This window comes from Ambystoma mexicanum, chromosome 3q, assembly GCF_040938575.1.
Source record: "Ambystoma mexicanum isolate Mex_15411 chromosome 3q, UKY_AmexF1_1, whole genome shotgun sequence".
Lineage (NCBI taxonomy): Eukaryota > Metazoa > Chordata > Amphibia > Caudata > Ambystomatidae > Ambystoma > Ambystoma mexicanum.
Window position 1 is genome coordinate 992,872,117 of NC_090926.1, and position 25,553 is coordinate 992,897,669.

The window sequence follows — 25,553 nt, forward strand, 5'->3', positions numbered from 1 at the left end:
CAGGAGATCTCAAACACCAAAGTTGGTTTCCATTCACTGGCCGGCATCCCTGGTTGCAGTGGCGCCATCGACTGCACCCATGTGGAATTGGTGGTGCCACATGCCATGGAGGTAGCGTACCGCAACCGTAAACTATACCACTCAATCAACGTGCAAATGGTATGTGACTCAAACAAGATCTTCACACATTGCTGTGCCCGATACCCCAGATCAACCCATGATTCAATGGTCCTGCGGATTTCCACGATACCACGCTACATGGAGCGACATGCGGGGCAGAGATCCTGGCTTCTCGGTGAGTCGCATGTTAGGCCCATGGAAATGTGATGTGGGTAGGTGATTAGGGTAGAGATACATACTTCACCTGGCTGAGATGGGTGGGGGGGAGATGGATACTTCACCTGGCTGAGATGGGGGGGGGAGAGATGCATACTTCACCTGGCTGAGATGGGGGTGGAGAGATGCATACTTCACCTGGCTGAGATGGGGGGAGAGATGCATACTTCACCTGGCTGAGATGGGGGGGGAGATGCATACTTCACCTGGCTGAGATGGGGGGGGGAGAGATGCATACTTCACCTGGCTGAGATGGGGAGGGGAGAGAGATGCATCTTCACCTGGCTGAGATGGGGGGGGAGAGATACATACTTCACCTGGCTGAGATGGGGGGGAGAGATGCATACTTCACCTGGATGAGATGGGGGGGAGAGATGCATACTTCACCTGGCTGAGATGGGGGGGGAGATGCATACTTCACCTGGCTAAGATGGGGGGAGAGATGCATACTTCACCTGGCTGAGATGGGGGGGGATGCATACTTCACCTGGCTTAGATGGGGGGGAGAGATGCATACTTCACCTGGCTGAGATGGGGGGGGAGAGATGCATACTTCACCTGGCTGAGATGGGGGGGAGAGATGCATACTTCACCTGGCTGAGATGGGGGGAGAGATGCATACTTCACCTGGCTGAGATGGGGGGGGGGTGCATACTTCACCTGGCTGAGATGGGGGGAAGAGATGTATACTTCACCTGGCTGTGAGTGCCTGAGAGAATGGACCATGCTCATACCCCAAAGCAGCCCAGCCTGGACCTGACACCTGACCACATAATGCAAGATGAAAGTTGCCCTAACATGTAAATGATGCAGTGTCACAACCATTCCATAGCCATCTACATGTGCACTGTACCTAATCAGACCGTATCCTCCTCAACACAATGCAGCTACAAGCAATTACTATGGCCAATACACAGCACCAAATACCATCAACTGAAAGGACAGTCCCCCATTACTGCGTACAAAGGAGTCACATGAGGGCCAAATACATTAATGCACCACTACACTGACACAAAGGTCCAACAAAAGTGCAATTCACCATTTGTTTTGCATAGTGACATCATCATGAGGCTGACACCGACAGTGCCAGGATGAAAGCATACAAATTACTGGACATCAGCCAGATCATGGAAACAACCGGCGTGGACTAACACAGTGCATGAGCACTCACAAGGAACTGGACCCCCCTCCGCCCACTAGTCAATGGCAGGAAATCAATGCATGCTATGGTGTCATTGATCGAGGTCACATATGATGTGATGCCTTACACTTATACATTGTTGCCCACATGCAGGTGATGCAGGCTATCCCTTGAAGAGGTGGCGCCTTATCCCAGTCCGGAACCCACAGAACAGGCACGAGGAGGACTACAATCGTGCACATACACGTACCCGTGTGGTGATTGAGCAGACATTTGGCCTCTTGAAGGCACGGTTTCGCTGCCTCAGCAGGTCTGGTGGGGCACTCCTGTACCGCCATGAGAAGGTGGCCAAGATCGTCATGGCATATGGCATGTGTCATGCTACACAATATGTGCATCAGACGGAATGTGCCCCTGCCCCCTGATGCTGAACTGCCACCACCTGAGGATGAGGAGGGTGGGGATGGGGCAGCACCTCAGGGAGGCAGCGATGCACAGGAGGGACGTGCCATGTGTCAGACTCTGATCAACCAATGTTTCTAGCACACATGGATGGGGAGTGTGACATGGATGTAGCACTCGGGGCACTGGGTGTGTCAGGGACATGGACACTGTAGACTGTTCACCAATAAAGCACACGTACGCAATAAGCAATGTCCACACATGTGAATCATGAGTTACCAAAATGTGTATTAAAGAATCATAAAGTGAACAAGCCCTCCACCCTACACACCCTCTCCCCTTCCCCCTCAACTCCCACGCACACATCCTCTCCCCCCTCCCCCTTCAACTCCCCCACACACCCTCTCACCCCTCCCCCTCAACTCCCCCACTCACCCTCTCCCCTCTCGCCCCGCTACTCCCCCACATCTCCCCCCTCAACTCCCCCACACACCCTCTCCCCCCCACCCCCCTCAACTCCCCCAAACAATCTCTTCCCACTCCCCCTTGACTTCCCAACACATGGTGTGCAGTAGCACGCACCAGTAGTCTACATGGCACCAGTATGCATGGCTGTGCCTACTGCCCTCCCCCCTCTTCCAGCACCAGGTGCCCCCCTGTCCAATCTGCGCAGGTTCCTGCCAGACCTACGCACAGGGCTGGTCCTAGTAGAGCTGGCATTAGATGATGGTCCAGATTGTCCTGGCAACTTTGGTGGATGCTTGTCCCGCATTGCTGCCACCATTTCCGAGAGGACATGCCGCACTGCTGCCAGTTCCACGCAAATGTCCTTTGAGGTGGACTCGATGGCTGTTTTTAGGGATGCAGCACAATCCCTGTTGTCATCCCCTGCACGGGTGCATTTGGTACTATGCTGCGTCAACAGCCCTGTGAGTTCCTCCTGGCGCCTCTGTATAGCCATGATCCCTTCTTGGCTGGTTGTCACTGGGGTGGAAGTGTGAGGCATTTCCACCATGCTGTGGTCATCAGGCACAGTTGGCGTGGGGCTGAAACTTGCCGGCCATGAATCTCCAGGTGACAGCCCGTGCATGCTGCAGTCGAGCACACTGCATGGGGATAGTTGTGGTGAGTGCAGGGTGCCTGTGGCGGGTGTTGCGCCATGCAGCTGTATGTCTCCCTCGTCGTCCGATATGGCTGCTGTGGCAGCTGTCTCACCGACTGTGCTGCTAGCAGCTGATGGTGTTACCTCTACCAATGCCTCCTGGGTGATGGTGGCTGGTGTGGGTGTTGTTGTGGGGGCCGTGGTGCACATTGGTGCTGTGGCCTCTGTGGTTTTTATGGCCTTCCTCGGTAGTGCAGGTTGGCCTCTGCCCCTTGAGATTGAGGGGCGATGTTCTCCCTCCTCGGCCCTGGTCTTCTTCTGTGGTGTGGCATCTTTCTCCCTGGTGCCCTCATCACTGCTGTCAGAATGTGTGCCTGTGGGGGACAAAGGAGGGAGAGGGTTGGTGATGGGTCTACGGGCATCGGGCGTATTGATATGGAATGGTAGATGATTAACATTGGGGGCAGTGACATACGGGTTGCTTCACTCTTGGGTGGGTGATGCATGGAGGCGTCTGGGTTGCAACACATATGGGGTGCATTATGCATGTGGACAAGGTGATGGTCTGCACTGCCTGTATGCAGTCTTGTACTTATGTGTCTGGTGGACCCTGCTCTACATCATTGCACTTTCAGTTCAGGTGGACATCATCGTGGTGGTATTAGCATTGTTTCATTTGAGACACCTATCTGCATCGGCTGATGACGGGGCTCCTCGCTCCATGTCCCCGACTCCCTCTATTGCCTCGGTGCCTATGGTGGTGGCGTATATCTCCTCCCATGGTTGCAGTTTGATGGGGGACTCCGCACCTCCGCCTGTCGCCATCCCAAGGTTGCAGTTGGCGGAGAGTATGCTCTGCACGCGTAGACCCAGGTCATCCCAGCGCTTACGGCATTGTTTGGGTGTGTGCGGTGTGGTGCCAACCGCACTGACTCTCTGGGCGACCTCTGCCCAAATCTTCTTTTTGCGCTGCAGTGCTGGACGGGACATGTCGTTTGAGAACACCACATCTGCATGTTCCTGCAGTGTCTCCGCTAACCTGGCAAGCTCCTCTCTGGAGAAGTGCTCCTTGCGCAGGCAATCTCCCGTTTTTCTCACTGCTTTTGGCATAGTAAAATGCAACAGGTAGTGGTGGAGGTGTGTTGGAGTTTTGGGGGTCAGATGGCTCGTGGTTGTGGTGGATGGCAATGGATTGTGTTTTTAAAGATGGCCGCCGTGCTCTTTCCCGTTTCTGTGCGATGACGCTACTTCTGGTTCCGCTTATTTATGGTCACCTCTAATAGCGCTTACCGCTATTAGAGGTGACCGCTATTATTGGTCACCGCTAATGCCGATGGCTTGGATGCCGGAGGAGCTATTTCCACTACAGACGGTGCCGGAATGGGGGATTTTTCGGCCTTTTACGGCATGGCGGTGAGTTCCTTACCGGCATTGCGCAAAGCTCGTGCCCGCGAACTCGTAATGGGACGCTTTTAGCGGTCTATTGCCAGCACGGACAGGGTAATTGCGCCATGCCGGTAATGACCGGTACTTACCGGCCGGGTCGTAATGAGGCCCCATGTCTTGTCTGATGATGCCATAACACCCCCCGAGGGTCGCCTTCCCCCATGTTATCCTCTCTCATATAGCCACTCCCATGGACAGGATCAGATGGTGGCTGTCGTCCCCTGGCCATGTGGGGAGAGGCCACCACCAGGAGAAAAGTGATGACACATCAGATTCATCACAATAGGTAAACTGACATTGCCACACTATTTGTTCTACTCTATTGCTATGTAATGTTTTTTTTATAGCTCAATTATAGCATTATGTCTACAAAGGTACACATCTTTTGTTCTTAGGGTATGATTCATTGTGATTATTCTCTCAGACTGTTATTAAGGGTTCTGCATTATACAGGTTTAACATGTCATGCTTTGGCAATGGTTTTCCTTATTGAGCGGGGGGAGCGGACGGAAGATGAAGTGAGTAGCGAATGGAAGGCCAAAGTAGTTAGAGAGCTTATGGAAGGAAACAAAGGAGCAGATGGAAGAAGAGAGCAGAAGACGTTGGAAGGGGTAATGGAGAGCCTGTGATTTTGGAAGGGATGAGCAGGTGGAGGGCGAGAGCAGATTTCCTACTTGAACAAATTGAGTGAACCTGGGCTAATCACTTTATATCAACGAAACCTGTTGAGGTGAACAGCTCCTAAACACACAGCTCCTATAGTACAAAAAGACAACTTAAAGACATGTAACATTAGTTGCACTTGAGACAGCCATTACCTCCGCTGTATGCTCCACACCCATGTCCCACCTACCCAGGGCCATCTGTCAGCCTTGCCCAATAATCCCTTTGCCTTAATTCTGCCACGGGGTACAATCCTAACAAGCATCTTCATCAGACATTCAAGTGGTCTTGCAGCACAATGTGCACCCTTGGTCCTAACAACCTGGGTTTGAATTCAGGCGTATGCACCTTTTAAAGCAGTCTAACAGTGAAAACCAATTAAATGGTGCAAATGGATTTTTCAAGATCCGGGCAGACATTTATTTGCTGCATCATGGATCTGAGAAATCTGGCTTAGTAGCAGCACCTTTTTTAGTGTACTCCTACACCCAAACCCAATGGAAGTTGGGCCCCCTGATCACAAACCTGACCCACACAGATAACAACTGTTCTAACAGGCCACAGAAGTTGGCCCCATGACCCAGCATCCTCATTATCGTGAGAGGCGGCTGGCCTTCATGGACAATTTTGAATTTGAATCAGCTAGGTCTGGGGCAGTATCCGAAGGCCCCTAGTGATGCGGCAGTCAGTAGCATGCCCTACTGGTCTTCTTAAAGCACTGACCTGCATGGGTTGAGTATAATTGTTATTGTTATTTTACTTATTCCGTACTAAAGCCCGTAGGCATCCAGGCGCCGAGAGACAGATACGGTGACAGAAGCTACCTGCAGGAGTTCGTACTAATTGAATAGGTACATTTTCAAATGTTTTCGGAACGTAAGACGGTCCTTGGTCTTATGCAGAGGTTCACTCGGTGTTGGACTAGTAAGAAATCTTCAGCTGACCTGAGATTTCTTTTGGGCTGATAGATACTAACAACATCCTTCAGATAAGCTGGTGCGTTCCCAAAGATGCATTTATGGCAGATAGTAGTTTAAACTGAATTCTGGCGTCCACAGGAAGCCAGTGTAGTTTTTTTCTAGCAGCAGTAGTAGGCTCTGAACGTTTCATCTGAAAGATGATGCGGATGGCTTTATTCTGTATTTTTTGTAGTTCGTGAATATCAACTTTGCTTGCCCCACCTAGGAGCACATTACAGTAGTCCACACATGGTAGGATGACGGCTCTCACAAGTTTGTTATGATTTTCGACTGGAACAAGTGGAGCGACCTGCCTAAGCACTTTGAGATGATAATTAGTTCTCTTAGAGATAGCTGTGAAATGGGCTTCACATTCTAGGCTATTCTCCATAAATGTACTAAAAGTATTAACTTTCTGCACAACTTTGATATAGCTGCCATCTATCCTGAAGCCTGAATACTCCTGGCCCAGCTTAGTTTGTGCATGGCGGGGGCCAAATAACATAAATTCAGTCTTTGAGGCAAAGCCAATTTGTAGACATCCACTGCTTTATCAATTGGTACACCATATCCACTATGTGTTGGTCGGCATCGTGATCGCCAGTGATATCAAGAACCAGTTGAAAATCATCAGCGTAGTTGCAAAAAAATGTCTGAGAGAGTTCTAGTTCTCTGCAGAGGGGGAGGATGTAGATATTAAACAATAGTGGTGAAAGACATGCTCCCTGAGGAACTCCGCAGGTTATAAGTTGTGATTTGGAGACACTATCCCCCAGTATACCTGTGACCGTCGACCCTCCAAGAATGATCTCAGCCAAGCTATGGCATTGACGAAGAGGCCCCCAACAGTCTGCATTCTATCAAGTAGGATTTTGTGATCAAGCAAGTCGAAGGCTGCTGATAAATCCAACAACATCAGCAGCCCTGACTTACTTTCTTCCAACTTGGAGAGCATGATGGTCTGTAGGTCCAGAAGAGCACTCTCAGTTCCATGGTGACTTCTGAACCCCACTGTTTGGCGTGTAGTATGCCAGCCATCTGTTCATGAGCCTGTAGTTGGATGGTTGCTACCTTATCTATGAGTTTGAGTAGGAACAGGGTATTGGTAATTGGTCTTAGATTAGCAGCATCAGTACGGTCTAGTCCTACTTTTTTTAGTAGGGGTGAGACTGCAACATGTTTTATCGACTGGGGAATTACACCCAACCGAAAAGAGACATTTGCAAATCTACAAAGGAAGGGCGCAAACAATTCTTTATGTTCCAAAATAAGTTTGAATGGGAGCAGTACGGCTAGCAGGATGCATCAATTTAGGGATATTTATCATTTCAACTACAGTGGTTTCCTTAAATATAAAACCTGTTGCTAATCCAGATGTGGTAGCAATTTTAGATGTAAGATCCTGCTGAGTATTAGTCGGTTTTGTGCCTATATGAGATGTCTCTGGGAAACACCGGGATGGATTTTACTATGGGCAGTGAGGATACCGATGCTTCTTGTTTAATATTGTCTTGTGCTTTTGATAATTTGTCAGCAAAGGCTTTCTGTGCCTGATCACAGTCTTCAGCTGTGGGCTTTATGGGGGGACTGCAAACAGTGGGTTTTTCCCAAGATCTAAAAAGGCGAAATAATTCCGTAGTCTGATCTCCAGCTGAGCTAATTTGGTTGTTATAGAAGGTTTTCTTGGCCTCAATCATTTTGGTTTTATACTGCTTCTCTTTGCATTTCCAATCTGACAGATTAGTCATAGAGCTGTCTTTGCGCCAAGTGTGTTCTGCCTGCCTTTTGCTGGCTCAAAGTTCTGCCAGGGAGGGAGAGAACCATCTATGGCAGTTAGGTAGATCCCTAACCAATTTGTCTTTTATTGGAGCAAATTTGTCGAGCATTTCAGCAGTCTCTCTATTGTAGTTATCTATAAGTATCTCAGGGTCATCGATGTCGCTGGTTATGGTCGTCAATGTATGCATATAGTCAACTAAAATAGGGGTAGTAATGTTCTTTAGGTTTTGAGCTCTGAGTGCATAGGAACATGCACTCTACGTGCTAGGGCAGGAAGCCTCAAAACACAGTTAACAAAGAAGTGATCGGACCAAATACATGGTGTGCTCATGATATCTTCACCTTGTATGTTACCCCTACCGACCCAATCCAGTATGTGGCCCTTATTATCTGTGGGATCCACATTATGGATTGTGATCTGGTGATTCCCTAGCATTCTTTCCAGTGTCAGAGCTTTCTTATCCGTTTTATCGCCTTTCCAGCGGTTAAAATCACCCAGAATGACCAAACCAGTGTTGGTGGTCATCACAGGTGTAATGAGGTTAACAAGGTCTTCATTAAAACTATCAGAATCCTCAGGTGGTCTATAAAGAAGGACTAGATTCAGGGTAAAATTAGGATTGGATGTCATTTTAGCATGAATCATGTCAGTCCCTATACATTCAATCTTAGCCTCATAAAATCCTAATGAATTTTTTACAAATAATGGCCACTCCTCCCCCCACAGTCCCTTCTTGGTGTTTCCCAAAGAAGACATAGTCTGGGGGGGTCACCTGCTCAATGATAGGTCCATGGGAGTCAGTGAGCCGCGTCTCAGTGAGACACATGATATCTAGCTTCTGTTCCTGAATATAATCATATATGTCTAATGTGTGTTTGACCACAGAATGAGTGTTAAGTAATGCTACCATGAGCTGAGGACCAATCTCCTGCCTGGAGGGAGCATTAGTAGGGTAATTATCAGTGGTGTGTTCTTGTAGAGGACTCAAGTCCTTATCTGGGGATGCCATGAGCATACAGTTACCAATGTAGCAGAGTGGTTGGGGATGTCTGCACGTCCCTGCACGGACCCGCACAGCCTCGCAGTTCAGTTCACGCAGGTGCGTTCGCGCCGAAGGATGGACTAAATGGGGAACACGGAATTACAATCCTGCTGGGATTTGTAGTTCAGTGTTTCACCTAGCTCGTGTGTGCCGAGAGGAAGCTCGGATTCAAATCACACAGCTAGTGTGTAAATAATATAGCATTAGCATACTCCAACTTGCTCAACGTGAAATCAAAATAGCAGCAGTCAGTTAAAACAATATTAAATCGTAATAAGCAGAGAATTGAAATCACAACTAAAAAATGCACAGCTATACTTTAAAAGTAGTTAAAACTCAGTATGACCCCTAACATGCAGTATAGGCACTTACTCTATCTCTCATCCAGCCCATCTGAAGGAGGTAGTGTCATTAGCAGCGATCTCAGATGGTAATTCGGGCCAGCAGGATGAAATTGGGGAGTGGCTTCCCTGGGGTTTCTCCTGTGCCAATTGGTTCCCAGCAACTGTGCACAAAACCTAAGCTTTAGCTCCATTCTGTATTACGTGACTGGATAACATTTGGCAAAAAAGAGCCCCTTTCTGGGCAGAGAGCCTAAGCTCTGTACACTCTGACATGTACAGCAAGCACATCAAGCCACTAAGCTAAGTGCTTCACAAACATGTCTTTAGTTATGAATCTCAAACACATTTTCTCAGATCAAGCACTTTAAGAATGAGGTGCTTCAACACTGTTTAAACTACACACATGAAGTAAATCCCGATCTCCAGCCGCCATGCAACATATAGCACTGCAGTCTTCGGTTCGCCAGATGTGTTGGACTATGACTCCCATGATCCCTCGCCATTGTCAGTGCTGGCTAGGACTGATGGATGTTAGAGTGCAAAATATCAGGAGAGCCAAAGGTTGCAGACCCCACTATCAGGGTTGCCACTTGACTCCATGTCAGGAAGGACAACCTAACCCACTCCTGGGCTTTGACTTAGTTTTAGTCTCGGCCTTTTTTATTCACTTGAAGTGGGTGGACTGATAATCAAAAGAGGCCCTGGAAATTATTTTCAAAGTGGCCCCACATTACACATTTTCAGCAAGCCCAACCCTTTTCCTATGGGAACATTTGGAAATACCACACAAAAGAGGCACAGGGTGCAGAGGCCTACCAGAAAATCTCCAGAGTTACTTATAGGCCAGTCCAGCCCTGGGCACAAGGAACAGGTTCAGCCTAAAAAAGCCCAAACTGTTGGCTCTGCGAATGTGCGTCTTGTTTCCTACCTAGCATGCGTATTTCTCCAGCATGGGGTCTGGCATTGATTCACATGCTCATGAATATTCCCCGTCAGGCTGGGAATCCTTGGTAAAGAAAAAATCAGTATCAGTTTCGTTTCTGATCTGTCTTTCTTAGTAGTAACCAATCACTGGTCTCTGGGTCATACTGCCCCCAGCCAATGACGGCCCTCTCCCTAAGCCCCGCCCGTGTCAGCCATCCTCAGATTTTTACTGCACGTTCAAGTGTTGGGAGTCCTTGTGCTAAAGCTCTCGAGCTTTTTTGCTTTTTCGCACTTTTTCAAAGAGATTTATCAAATTTTTCGGTTAAATCAAGCCTCAAGCTCCACCGTTTCTTCTTCCGATCAACGGGGACCCGTTTTGGAATTTTCTACGCCCCTCAAGGGTGAAGTTTTCGTCGAGCTATGCTTCTTCGAGGATTCCAGACGTTTCTGAGGCCTACCTCGTGGACATGGCCCAGGAGAAAGGAAGCTCGACACCCGGCAAGCTCTTCAGGAACTGCCCTGGATGCAAGCTACAGAACTTGTTCAAGGAGGACGAGCACTCGAGGTGCCTCTACTGCCTTCACAAGGACAAAACGCACATGGAGAAGGACTGTGCGTTTTGCGTGAACATGTCGGAACGGACCATGAGGGATCGTCGGACCCGTTTCGCCAACTGGCTGGAAGGCAAGAGCCCAGCAGGTGAGAAGAAGAAGAAGAAGTCCGAGCGGTCTTCTAAGTCCTGTGAAGGCGCCCCGGCGATGGGGCCCAACAGAAGGCAAAGCTCTGTGAGTCCGCGGGCACCGGGAGCGCCGAACGGTCGGGCTCCTCGGCTGCCAGGCAGGGCGCACTTTCACCGATGCCATCAATCACGAACCAACGCACTGGCTCAGGGAAGAGAAAATCCGAGAACCCGGCTAAGCTTCTGGAGAGGCCCCAGTCGATCTCGAAGGAACCGGCCAAAGGGGAGCAAGGCGGTGACCTTCCCCCTAAGGTGAAGGCCTCAAGCGCGCCGAAGGTGGTGAAGGCCTTGATTCACCCGGCCAAGGCCTCTATTGAGGGAGTCGCTGCGGCCCTGGCGAAGCCTGTGGAGGCGACCTCGGGGCCCAGAGTTTCCCTGCCTCCGTGGAGGGAATCCTCTTTTAGGCCCATCGAGAAGACCCCCGTGAAGACCCCGGTGGAAAAAGAGGGGGGGCGGTGGCCATTACAGACACGGACATAGCCTCCGAGGAATAGCTGGTCGAAGTTGAAGAGGGACTCGACAAGAATTTGGAAGAGGCCCGTTCCCACGGGAGGGATCCCAATGAGGGGGACGACGAGAGCGAGGGTGGCGACGACGAGGCCCCCATGGAGGAGGAGCAACCACCGCGCCCTTTGCAGCCCGAGCCACAGGACAACTCGTGGCCATTTTGACGGCAATCCAAGCCATATGCACGGAGATAAGGATGAGATTGCTTATACCCCCAACGGACAACCCGACTGAGCCGGGTCCGTCGGGAAGCTCTCCAAGCAAGAGGAGGAGGATTCATCCAAACCCACCTTTTCAGCCCTCACGGCCCTCTCAGCCTTTGTCTCCTTCCCCGATCCCGAGGGACGGCACAGGAACAGATACGGCTATGACGGGGACGGATGCCGACGGCGGTGGCGACGGGACTGACCACCTGTCGCCAATTGCTTGGGCATCCCCGCCTGACGAAATCGGCTTGTTTCACACCATGATTGCCAGGGCGTCCGAGCTTTTCCAGCTCTGCCTGAAGAGGAGGAGGAGGAAGGCTTCCTCTACCAACGGCGCGAGGCCAAGAGGAAGGCGGTCCTCGTGGTGCCGTTGCTGGATGACATATGGGACGAGGGACTTGCTCTCCTGAAGAACCCGCCCATGACGCCTGCCAAGAGGGACCAGCACGAGAAGAAGTACCAGGTCCCCGACGCCGCCCCTTTGTGCCTTAGAGCGCAACCGACCCCGGATTCGGTCGTCTCGGCAGCGGCCAAGAAGAAAGCGGGGGGGCATCGGCTTCGACTTCTACTTCCCCGCCGGACGGCGAGGGAAAGAAACTAGATACCATGGGACGACGAGTCATCTCTTCTGCGGCGACGACGATTAAGGCGGCCAATGCCCTAGCGATTGTGGCCCGCTACGACAGGGAGTTGTGGTCAAGATCGCCCCCCTGTTGGACTTTCTCCCAGACGACAAGAGGACAGATGCCCTGGCGATCCTGCAGGAGGTGAGGTGGTGTCAGACCACGCGATAACGGTGGCCACGGACATTGCTGACACCGGTTTCCGCCAATTGGGCAACAGCGTTTGCCTTCATTGGCGGGGGTGGCTCAAGGCGACGGATTTCCGCCAAGACGTACAAGCCGAAGTTTTGGACATGCCCTTCGACGGGAACAACCTGTTTGGGAAGACGGTGGATGAGTCCCTTCAGGCCATCAAGACCGACACGTAGACGGCTCGGGCCTTGGGAGTTCTGCAGCAACGACGGCCGCCCTTTCGGAACTCCGGAGGCAAGCAAGGTGCCTCCAAGGGATTCGGCAGTGGCTCCTTGACGTACCGTCAAGTGGCCCGTTCCTCGTCGCAAGAAGCCTACAGGGGACGAGGCAAGTCAGGTGGATCTCGCCGTCGTCGCCAAGAAGGCCAAAGTGGCAAGGCGGCTGCCAAGCAAGACTGAACCGGCCGTTGCGTCGGGCCCCCACCGAAGCACCCTGGTGGGAGGCCAGCTGACGAGGTTTGTTAGCGTGTGGGAGTCCATCTCCACCGACCGTTGGGTGCTAGATGCCCTGGCCCAGGGGCACACACTCGAATTTCTAAAGAAGTGCCCCTGCATTCCTCCCGTGGCCAGGAAGGAGACCCACGTCCCTCAACTGCTGTTGGAGGTAAAGGCGATGGTCAAAAAGGGTGCTATCGAGCTCGTCCCAAAGAGGCTCCGGGGCTCCAGAGTATACTCAAGATACTTCCTCGTCAGAAAGAAGACAGGCGGATGGCGTCCCATCCTGGACCTGCGTCGATTAAACAAGTACATCAAGGCACAGAAGTTCCGGATGGTCACCCTCCAGCACGTGCTGGGACAGCTGGAGGAAGGCGACTTCCTATCGTCGGATTGATTTGGAGGATGCGTACTTTCACATCCCCATTCTAAAAGGGCACCGCAAGTTCCTCAGGTTCGTGGTCCAAGGACGGCACTACCAGTTCAAAGCCCTCCCATTTGGAATGAAGTCAGCACCCAGGGTGTTCACCAAGTGGCTGGCACCAGTGGCGGCGTGGCTGCGCCTACAGGGGATCCACGTCTACCCCTACCTGGACGATTGGCTCATCCGGGCAAGAACAAGGGATCTCGCCGTCAAACACACAACAAAGACCGTCCAGCTGCTTACGGACCTGGGTTCTCCATCAACTTCCCCAAATCCCACCTGGTCCCGTCACAGGTCGCACTGTTTCTGGGAGCGACGCTCGATACAGTTGCGCGACTAGCTTCGCCGTCGGAGGAAAGGACAAAGGCCATCCTGGGCACGGTGCAGCGTCTGCTGGCCACGGACGTGGCCAGGGTGAGGTCCATCAAGTCCCTGCTCGGGATGATGTCCTCATGCATATATCTAGTGCACCTGTGCAGGCTTCGGATGCGTCCTCTACAGGAGTTCCTCGACACCCCTTGGATGCAAGCGACGGGCAGCTTCGAAGACAGGATCTCTCTCAACGAGACATTCCGCCAGGCGATCCGGTGGTGGGGCGCCCGCGAGCATCTTGCGGTGGACACAGACTTTCAGACCCCAGCTCACCAGGTGACGGTGACCACGGATGCCTCCCTGGTGGGGTGGGGAGCGCACACGGGAGATCTACATGCGAGTGGCCTTTGGCTCTCGTTGGAGAAGTCGCTCCACATCAACATCCTGGAGCTCTGAGCGGTCTTCTGGGCCCCCATGTGTTTTCTCCTATCCCTCAAGGGCAAGGTGGTGAGGATCTTCACCGACAACATCACCACGATGTTCTACATCCGGAAGCAGGGAGGAACCAGATCCCCAGCCCTATCCAAGGAAGCACAGGACCTGTGGCATTGGGCCGTTGCCCAGGGGATGTTTCTGGTACCCTTTCATCTGGGAGGGATAAAGAACACCATCGCTGACTCACTCAGCAGGGAGCTGCGCTCATGCCATGAGTGGGAACTACGCCAGGATCAAGTGGATCAACTCTTCCGGCAATGGGGCAAGCCCCAAGTCGACCTGTTCGCGACGGCGATGAACTCCAAGTGCCAGAGATTCACCAGCAGGTTCCCCCAGCCGAGGAGTATGAGGGATGTTTTCTCGTTCCCCTGGGACTGCCTGTTCCTGTATGCGTTCCTGCCGTTGCTGTTGCTGCTCAGGCTCATCAACCAACTCAAGAGGTCCCAGTGCAGGATGATCCTCTTCGCACCAAGGTGGCCTAGACAGATCTGGTTCCCGGACCTTCTGGACTTGTCAGCGTCCCCACCAGTCAAACTGTTGATGGACGCAGATCTTCTCTCCAGAGAAGGAGGCGCCATTCTTCATCACGACCCGGAGTCTCTGAACTTGCAGGCCTGGCTCCTGCAGCACTAGAGTTTGCAGGGTACGATATCCTGGCTGACTGCAGAGAGGTTCTTGCAAAGGCCAGGGCATCCTCAACTCTCAAGTCCTACGGACACAAGTGGAAGAGGTTCTCTGTCTGGTGCTGTGCACAGAAGATTAACCATCTACAGATTACAGCCCCTCAAGTGCTACCGTACTTACTGTCACTGGCCAAAGCTGGACTAGCTCACGCTTCCATCAAGATACATCTGGCAGGGATTTCCCGATACACCAGAACTGAAGGACGGTCGTTCCTGGCGTGGGAGCTCAACGTGGTGCTGACCAGACTCATGGGCCCGCCATTCGAGCCTATGCATTCGGCTCTGTTGAAGTTCCTGTCGTGGAAGACAGCGTTCCTTGTGGCCATCACCTATGCACGACGCATAGGAGAGATTCAGGCCCTTTCCTGCAAGCCTCCGTACTTGACTTTCCATGAGACGAGGGTGGTGCTGAGGACGCACCCCTCCTTCATCCCCAAGGTGCCGTCGGACTTCCATCTCAATGAGCCCTTGGTGTTACCAGTCTTTTTCCCGTCGCCTTTGTCGCCGGCCAAGAGGACTTCGCACTCGCTGGATGTAGCTAGAGCGCTGAAGTTCTACGTGGACCGAACAAAGAGTTTTCGGAAGACATCACAGCTGTTTGTGAACTTTGGACCTGTGAACCAAGGGAAGGCTCTCTCGAAGGCCTCCATTTCCAGATGGCTCTCCGGCTGCATCATGCACTGTCATCGGTTGGCAAACCGACCGTTGCCCGGCCGTCCGAGAGCCCATTCGATCAGAGCGACGCTGCTACCACGGCGTTCTTGTCTGGTGTGACCCTGCTGGACATCTGCAGGGCTGCTACGTGGAGGTCGACGCACACCTTCACGAGATTCTACTGCGTCGACCGGGATTCCAGGGAGGACTCCAGAGTTGGCCAGGCAGTGCTGCGCAACCTGTTCGCTTAAGGTGAGTCTGGTGAGGAGGTAAGAGATGCTTAATGTTGACTTTTATGTAATGCTTAATGTTGAGCCTTGCCACATCCCGTGGTTGTGCATGTGTGTACTGATATGTATTCTTATATTCATGAGCATGTGAATCCATGCCAGACCCCATGCTGGAGAAGGAACAAGAGACTTACCTATAACTGTTATTCTCCAGCATGGGTCTGGCATGGATTCACATGCGATGACCCATTGCGGCTCTTCACTTGGTCATACTGCCACTTTACATGCTACCAAATCTGAGGATGGATGCCAGGGGCGGGGCTTAGGGAGAGGGCAGTCATTGGCTGGGGGCAGTATGACCCAGAGACCAGTGATTGGTTACTACTAAGAAAGACAGATCAGAAACAAAACTGATACTGATTATCTCTTTACCGAGGATTCCCAGCCTGACGACGGGGAATATTCATGAGCATGTGAATCAATGCCAGACCCATGCTGGAGAACAACAGTTACAGGTAAGTAACTTGTTCCTTACAGTCATGTGTATTTTATGCGCTCTCAGTATGTGCATATGTTAAACGCATGTTGCACTTGCAATGCTTATGTGTTATATGGGCAACCACGTACCCGCATTTTCTGCCTGTCTGTGCTAAGGTTGCTCGCGTGTGTGGCACCTGCGCACACTGAACTTGCTCCGTATTCTGCAAGCAGCGCAATCTGTGGATGTGCAAACATACACCAGTTTCACTGATGCGCCTGCTTACGCCAGTGGCCATCGGCGCAGAGCCACTCCTTGCTCTGGCCATGTGGGCCACAGATACATGGATTATAGAAGGAATAAAAGGAGGGGAGAAATACACTTCAGGAATGAGAGAAGGAAATAAAGAAGGAAAAAGAAGGAAGAAAGGAAGGGAGGAAGGAAGAAGCAAGGAAAGGAGGACGCAAGGAAGCATTGTTAGGGAGAATCTCTGTAAAGGCTAATTTCCCAAACCTAGTGAGTCCCCCAGCAGCTTTGATGGATTTTTGGGGTTTATTTTTTTCTCCTGCTAAGAGTGAGACTCTTTTTCTCCCACTCTTAGACATGATTTGAGGTGTTCCTTTGACTTTGTATGTGTTTATGGGCTATAGGGTCCTTTACCCCATAGGGTTTCATGTGTTTTTGGTATGTGGGTTACACAGCACCCTCCGTGCAGTAACCCAGGGGTGTCGTAGCGACCCCCAAACATAGACTCCATACTCCATAGACTGACTACTGTCTCCCAGGGCATGTAAAGTCACCATTGGCTTTACTAGTCTCAAATTGTGAACAGAACCAGTACAAACCATCATATTGTGGACGTACTGGTCGGGGCAATTCGATTGCCCCAGGGTCTGTTGTTCGAGGGGGCACTGTCCAGTCCCCCCCGACCGAGTTTTGGCTGGTGGCAGTGGATACTACTTTTTATATTCGACTACGAATATATTCCTATGGGATTTTCCCATTGTTCGAGGCTACCACTTTTTAAAATAGCCTCTAACATACCGCCGGTTTATTAAATTAATATAAATTCACTGGTTGGTATTTTTTGCCGAAACTTGGTTCCAAAATGGCGTTTGTGTTCGCTTCTGTGACTCCAACCCAAGTCGAGCCCTTTGTTCCACTTTTTGGCGGGCTTCTTCACAGAAGCCTCCAAAAGATTTGCCACTCTGTCTGGGTACCACAGGTGGTGTGGGAGGGGGTTTAGGCACCCTGGACTGAGTTGCTTCGGCAACTCAAGTCGCACTCTTTTGTGTTTGGCCCAAGTGGTGAGCCGCCCGGCTCACCACTTAGCATGTTTGAGTGACAGCTAGGGTGAATGAATGGGGGTTTTCTGCATAAAAGCAAGGCTTTGGGGACTGGAACTTCAGAAGTCGCCACAGGACCTAAAGAATCCGAGGAGGGAGAAGCCGAGCCGACCTGCAACGACAACACCACCGGTGGAGCCCTGCGGAACCGTCTCACCACTTTTCCTGACGACAGAGGAGATCTCCAGTCCGGAGAGTCTTCTTCCTTTGACTGGTGGGGATAACCAGTTTGCCCGTCTTTTCGCCTCCTGGACCATCTCGTGGCCGCCTTGCCTGTGCCAAGCACCCCGGCAACCGGAATAGCACGGTTTACCACTACCGCGAAGAAAAGGGTGGTACCTTGTAACCGGGAAACTCTGCGGCTGGTTTCTTCCCTGGCAGTGCAACGACCTTCAGCTTTCCTCCACGTCGAGACCTCCTCTTCCTCTGGGTCTGGCATTTGAACTTCCTTGCTCTCCAGTAGACTTTGCCTAACCTGCCTCACTGTGGTTCTTTGAAAAGTATTGAAATTTGTGTGCTTTCATAACTCTGCCTTTTTCCCTCCCTTTTTAATAACTTATTAGAATGCCATCTTATGTTAAGCGCTCACCTCTGTCAGAAAATAAGTGGTGTTTCTCATTAAGACTTGTCTAGTAAGTAATTAGGGTTGTATATATATAATAGTGACTGTGAGTTGAATTTACTTACCTCTTTGTGCTAGTGTAATTTACAAGTGTGTCTTTAAATAAATTATTATATACTTTTACAGCAAAGCTCTGGTCAGTGTTTGCTTGTGCTACTGTATCTCTGTACCTATTGTGTATACTCTATATACTGCCTAACTCATCTTGAGAGAAGTCTGACTGCTCAGCCACAGCTACCAGGTAAACATGGGTGGTGCAGATTGCTACCAATTGGGTTTACTGCCAACCACCTGTAGTCCTAAATCTTTTGCAGTGGTCCCTAAAGGAACTGCACAGGTTTCTGCCTAACACTACCAATATTTAGAAAGAAGGGAAGGAAGAAAAAAGAGACAAAAGAGATAAACAAGAAAGGAAGAGAGAAGAAGTAAAGGCAGAAAGAGTAAGTGTGAGAAATAAAAAGAAGATGTCAACTAAGAAAGAAAAAAACCAAGCAAACTAAGGACTATAGAAGGAATAAAAGGAGGGGAGAAATACACTTCAGGAATGAGAGAAGGAAATAAAGAAGGAAAAAGAAGGAAGGAAGGGAGGAAGGAAGAAGCAAGGAAAGAAGGACACAAGGAAGCAGGGAAGGAAGGAAGCAAGGAAAGGAGGATACAAGGAAGCAAGGAAAGGAAGACGCATGGAAGCAAGGAAGGAAGGAAGCAAGGAAGGAAGAAGGAAGCAAGGAAGGAAGAAGGAAGCAAGGAAAGGAGGATGCAAGGAAGCAGGGAAGGAAGGAAGCAAGCAAGGAAAGGAGCAAGGAAATACGTAAGGGAGCAAGGAAGCAAGGAAGGGGGAAGGAAGCAAAGACGGGAGGAAGCAAGGAAAGAAGGACACAAGGAAGCAAGGAAGGAGGAAGCAAGGAAGGAAGCAAGGAAGGAGGAACCAAGGAAAGGAGGATGTGTGGAAGCAGGGAAGGAAGGAAGCAAGGAAGGAGGAAACAAGGAAAGGAGGACGCTAGGAATTAGGGAAGGAAGGAAGGGAGGACGGAAGCAGGGAAGGAAGGAAGGAAACAAAGAAGCAAGGAAGGAACGAAGCAGGGAAGGCAGGAAGGAAGCAAGGAAGGGAGGAAGCAAGGAAGGAAACAAGGAAGGGAACAGGGAAGGAAGCAAAGACGGAAGGAAGGAAGGAACGTCACCCCGAATACTCGGGTGTTCTAGATGCTCCCAACAATAGACTCAGATCCCTGCAATGTGGCAGCCAATCCTGGCTCAGCAACTCCTGCACACCGAAGACAACAGCAAGTTCTCCCCCATAAATATTTTCGGGGTGGTGCTCATCAGGGAGGGGGTGAGAGGGCGATGTTATTAGCACCAGGGAGAGAGGAGAGAAAAGGGTGAATTCAGTGCCCCTTGCTGGCAAAGCCCTGCTCAGAGCAGCCACTGACCTCCCTGCGCACGCGCCATTTTCGCAGTCACCAGCATACCTCCCTCGCAGTTCAGCAATCCTCCCCAGCGTGGCCTGCCTAGCTCGCTCGTCGGCACAGAGCGGCCAGCCTGGTCACTCGCTGCACGCACCCTGCGCCTGGCACTTGCCTGGCTGCTGCGCATGTGTGCACTGTGCAGAGATAGGCTGCAGGGCAGGGAACACGCAGTTCCTGGCCTCATGCACAAACACAGTCCGGCTCGTCAGCCCTGGAGGGGGCTGAAGAAAAGACATGCGCTGCACCGGCAGCCAGTTCCATGCAAACTACCCAGTCGGACCGTTGTTTTTCATTCTTTTTATGTATCCTTCACAGTTCTGTGAAAAGAGGGCCTTTGACCCGAAGCCTACCGGGGGGGATGTCCCGGTGGGGCAGTCCAGCCCTTGTCACTACAACTCTCAACAGGCACTCGCAGAGAAGGGAAAGCCCAGTACTGGCCATGGGGCCCTTCCTTACTGACAGGTGACAGTCCTACCTGCTATAGCTGAGTTCGAGTTCTGCTGATTGGTCCTCTTCCGGCTCGCACCGCGCTATCTCTCTTTGCCTCCCATGTTCTGTCCCACTACAGTCGAAGGTGTGTACCTTTTAAGACTGCTTTGTTTCGACTCACAAACTAGCACTGACGATCTGTGGACCTCGGCTATAGCAGCACACATTTGAAGTTGAAATAAAGTACTCCGCGCTCCGGTTTTGTGAGAAAGTAAATAATGTGAAGTTAATTAAAGCTTCTGTATGATATCCCCCCTTTGCTTCAGATGTCTATAAGGAGTGCACTGCTCCTCGCTGCTCGTAGGTCCATGATTGATTATTGCATTCTGTGCTGGGTTCAGGTCCATCTCGAGCAAGGCGAGGAGGCAATTTGCACCAGGCCTCGCAGTATAAATATGGGTGGTGGCACACACTGCCTTCAGCGCGGCGGAAAGGGAGCATTTTTAGTTTTGGCTATTGCGCCAACTATAAGTCAAAGCTATTGCATTGAAGTACAGTTAGGAGGGAGATGGGACATGAGGAGGGGCCCAAAGCTTGTAGGGGTTGTTTGGTTATGTGCCCACCCATTGTTTGCCCATGGCCATGCTAATACCAATGACCATTCCCACCCTTTCCGGTCAAAAACACATCCTCCTGTGATCTCTTTGAGCTAGTTTTATCAAGCAGTAACATCAAACACTGCACTCAAGTGTCTGCTGGTGTTATTTCGAAGATGTTTTCTGAAAGTTAATGGCTTAATTGGAGCTGTAAATGTGCTACAAGTGTAATACAAATGTCTTTGTATTGGGAGGATAGCTCAGGGGTAATGCACTCGCATTGGAAGCAAGATGAAATGGAGCAACACAAGTTCGATCCCCAAGTCCGCGCTTAGAAACCTCTGGTAATTAAGCGCGTTATAAATAACCAATCATAATCTTTACCAAGTGGGCCTTCAGCCACTTCATTTATAAGCAGCGTGCGTGTCCTTCACTGAAGTCTTGTTAAAAACAAGCACTGCTATTATAGGCCCAGGTACTCACACTAGTTTGCAGTTATTACCATTAATGGCTAGTTAGTGCCATCACCGAAGTTCTTAGTAAATGCCTATCCTATGTCTTCACAAAAGCCAAGATGTTGGCATTGTCAATACTTGTTTCCTTTTGTTTGGGGACCAGTTCGCATGGCCGGCCTTACCTACAACCCACGTGCCAAGACGGACCATGGAGCTGCATGTACTTTCTCCATTCTGGCTCGCATTCATTTGTCCATTTTAACACCTGTCAGCCCTTACAAAGAGCCCTCCTAGGGCCATTCTCAGCACATGCCCATCAGACTGGGAGGCACAATTCAATGGCGTGAAACTGCATTTGTCAACATTTGTTGGCAGCCATATGACATGGGGCCCAGCTTGTGCATGCATGGTCTACTTTTCATTTTAAATGTGGCTTTTAATCTCCTTTATTGGAAGTACATTTCGTTTTACCAAGTCACCTTATCACATTTCAATTCTCTGTGTGTTTCCTTCCTTGTATTTGATAATCCACTTTGTAGAATACAAAATAAATCCACCTGTTTTACTGCAATGCCTTTGGAAAACATATGTTCTTTGTTTTGCTAATTTCTCCTCCAAAAATGAATCGTTACTGTTTTGTATAACATGTGTCTCTCTCCTTCGTTTCGGGAGGATAGCTCAAGGGCGACGTGCTCGCCGGAGCAACACAGGTTCGATCCCCGGGTCCGCGCTTAGAAACTTCTGGGTATAAAGTGCGTTATAAATAACCTATCATATCTCTTATATATTGTCAGGGCCCAGGTTATTTCGCAGAAAAGTCAAAGCTACAGCATTTTGTGTTAGGGGGACTCCCTGGGGGGTGCTTCTATGAAAGATATGTGGAATTATCTCCTCATGGTAAACAATCATATTTATGCCAATCGTTTTGACCCAATACAGAATATATATTTGGGTGGTAAGTTTGCTTGATATGACAAAGCATATTTGGATCACACTGTTGTAGGTGCATGTCTACCATTTGGAAACAGCTGCAATGGATTACCCCCATTACCAAAAGTGTGTGTTGCTGGGCAAGTAACCTTCTCTCTGTGCCTCAGCCCACTCAGGTTTCCAAACTGGGGTTACAGAAAACAGTGACCACTTAAAGAAGTTCTCTATAGAAACTAAGACGCATTGGAAAAGGCACTAGCTGTGGCCTTGGCATTGACATTGGAAGAGGGTCTCCAAGGAGTAAGGCAATTCAGGGCGGTGCGGAGAGAGGGAAGGGGAGAAGGTAAAAAACCTTCGACCAAAGAGGTTGCAGGGGTGTAATACCGACAAGACTGGTTATTGCAGGGGTGTAATATCGGAGAGACTGGTTGTTGCAGGGGTGTAATACCAGAGAGGCTGGTTATTGCAGGGGTGTAATATCGGAGAGACTGGTTGTTGCAGGGGTGTAATACCAGAGAGGCTGGTTATTGCAGGGGTGTAATAACGGAGAGGCTGGTTATTGCAGGGGTGTAATACCGGAGAGGCTGGCTGTTGCAGGGGTGTAATACCAAAGAGGCTGGTTATTGCAGGGGTGTAATACCGGAGAGGATGGTTGTTGCAGGGGTGTAATACCGGAGAGGCTGGTTGTTCCAGGGTGTAATACCGGAGAGGCTGGTTGTTGCAGGGGTGTGATACCGACGAGGCAGGTTGTTGCAGGGGTGTAATACTGGAGAAGCTGGTTATTGCAGGGGTGTAATATCGGAGAGGCTGGCTGTTGCAGGGGTGTAATACCAGAGAGGCTGGTTATTGCAGGGGTGTAATGCCAACGGGGCTGGTTATTGCAGGGGTCTAATACCTGTAGGCTGGCTGTTGCAGGGGTGTAATACCGGAAAGGGTGGTTATTCCAGGGGTGTAATATCGGAGAGGCTTGTTATTCCAGGTGTGTAATACCAGAGAGGCTGGTTATTGCAGGGGTGTAATACTGGAGAGGCTGGTTGTTGCAGGGGTGTAATACCGGAGAGGCTGGTTATTGCAGGGGTGAAATACTGGAGAGGCTGGTTATTGCAGGGGTGAAATACCGGAGAGGCTGGTTTTGCAGGGGTGTAATACCGACGAGGCTGGTTATTGCACGTGTGTAATACCGGAGAGGCTGGTTGTTGTAGGGGTGTAATACCGACGAGTCTGGTTATTGCAGGGGTGTAATACCGGAGAGTCTAGTAATTGCAGGGGTGTAATACCGACAAGGCTGCTTATTCCAGGGGTGTAATACCGGAGAAGCTGGTTATTGCAGGGGTGTAATACTGAGAGGCTGGCTGTTGCAGGGGTGTAATACCGAAGAGGCTGGCTGTTGCAGGGGTGTAATACCAGAGAGGCTGGTTGTTGCAGGGGTGAGGTTGGTTATTGCAGTGGTGTAATACCGGAGAGGCTTGTTATTCCAGGGGTGTAATACCGGAGAGGCTGGTTATTGCAGGAGTGTAATACTGACGAGGCTGGTTATTGCAGGGGTACAATACCAGAGAGGCTGGCTGTTGCAGTGGTGTAATACCGAAGAGGCTGGTTATTGCAGGGGTGTAATACCGGAGAGGCTGGTTGTTGTAGGGGTGTAATACCGACGAGTCTGGTTATTGCAGGGGTGTAATACCGGAGAGTCAAGTAATTGCAGGGGTGTAATACCGACAAGGCTGCTTATTCCAGGGGTGTAATACCGGAGAAGCTGGTTATTGCAGGGGTGTAATACTGAGAGGCTGGCTGTGGCAGGGGTGTAATACCGAAGAGGCTGGCTGTTGCAGGGGTGTAATACCAGAGAGGCTGGTTGTTGCAGGGGTGAGGTTGGTTAGTGCAGTGGTGTAATACCGGAGAGGCTTGTTATTCCAGGGGTGTAATACCAGAGAGGCTGGTTATTGCAGGAGTGTAATACTGACGAGGCTGGTTATTGCAGGGGTACAATACCAGAGAGGCTGGCTGTTGCAGTGGTGTAATACCGAAGAGGCTGGTTATTGCAGGGGTGTAATACCGACGAGGCTGGTTATTGCAGGGGTGTAATACTGGAGAGGCTGGTTGTTGCAGGGTGTAATACCGGAGAGGCTGGTTATTGCAGGGGTGTAATACTGGAGTGGCTGGTTATTGCAGGAGTGTAATACTGACAAGGCTGGTTATTGCAGGGGTACAATACCAGAGAGGCTGGCTGTTGCAGTGGTGTAATACCGGAGAGGCTTTTTATTGCAGGGGTGTAATACCGACCAGGCTGGTTATTGCTGTGATGTAATACTGAAGAGGCTGGTTATTGCAGGGGTGTAATACCGGAGAGGCTGGTTATTGCAGGGGTGTAATACCAGAGAGGCTGGTTATTGCAGGGGTGTAATACCGACGACGCTGGTCATTGCAGTTGTGTAATACTGAAGAGGATGTTTATTGCAGGGGTGTAATACCGGAGAGGCTGCTTATTGCAGGGGTGTAATATGGATGAGGCTGGTTATTGCAGCGGTGTAATACCGGAAAGGCTGGTTATTGCAGGCGTGTAATACCGGAAAGGCTGGTTATTGCAGGGGTGTAATACCGGAGGGGCTGGTTGTTGCAGGGGTGTAATGCCGGAGAGGCTGGCTGTTGCAGGGGTGTAATACCGGAAAGGCTGGTTATTCCAGGGGTGTAATACTGGAGAGGCTTGTTATTCCAGGTGTGTAATACCGGAGAGGCTGGTTATTGCAGGGGTGTAATACCGGAGAGGCTGGTTATTGCAGGGGTGTAATACTGGAGAGGCTGGTTGTTGCAGGGGTGTAATACCGGAGAGGCTGGTTGTTGCAGGGGTGTAATGCCGGAGAGGCTGGTTACTGCAGGGGTGTAATACCGGAGAGGCTGGTTATTGCAGGGGTGTAATACCGGAGAGGCTGGTTATTGCAGGGGTGTAATACCGACGAGGCTGGTTATTGCAGGGGTGTAATACCGGAGAGGCTGGTTGTTGCATGGGTGTAATACCAGAGAGGCTCGTTTTTGCAGGGCTGTAATACCGAAGAGGCTGGTTGTTGCAGGGGTGAGGCTGGTTATTGCAGTGGTGTAATACCGGAGAGGCTTGTTATTCCAGGGGTGTAATAACGGAGAGGCTGGTTATTGCAGGGGTGTAATACCGGAGAGGCTGGTTATTGCAGGGGTGTAATACCGAAGAGGCTGGTTATTGCAGGGGTGTAATACCGACGAGGCTGGTTATTGCAGGGGTGTAATACCAGAGAGGCTGGAAATTGCAGGGGTGTAATACCGGAGAGGCTGGATTTTGCAGGGGTGTAATACCAGAGAGGCTGGTTGTTGCAGGGGTGTAATACCGAAGAGGCTGGTTGTTTCAGGGGTGTAATACCGGAGAGGCTGGTTATTGCAGGGGTGAAATACCAGAGAGGCTGGTTTTGCAGGGGTGTAATACTGATAAGGCCGGTTATTGCAGGGGTGTAATACTGATGAGGCCGGTTATTGCAGGGGTGTAATACCGGAGAGGCTGGTTGTTGCAGGGGTGTAATACTGGAGAGGCTGGCTCTTGCAGGGGTGTAATACTGACGAGGCTGGTTATTGCA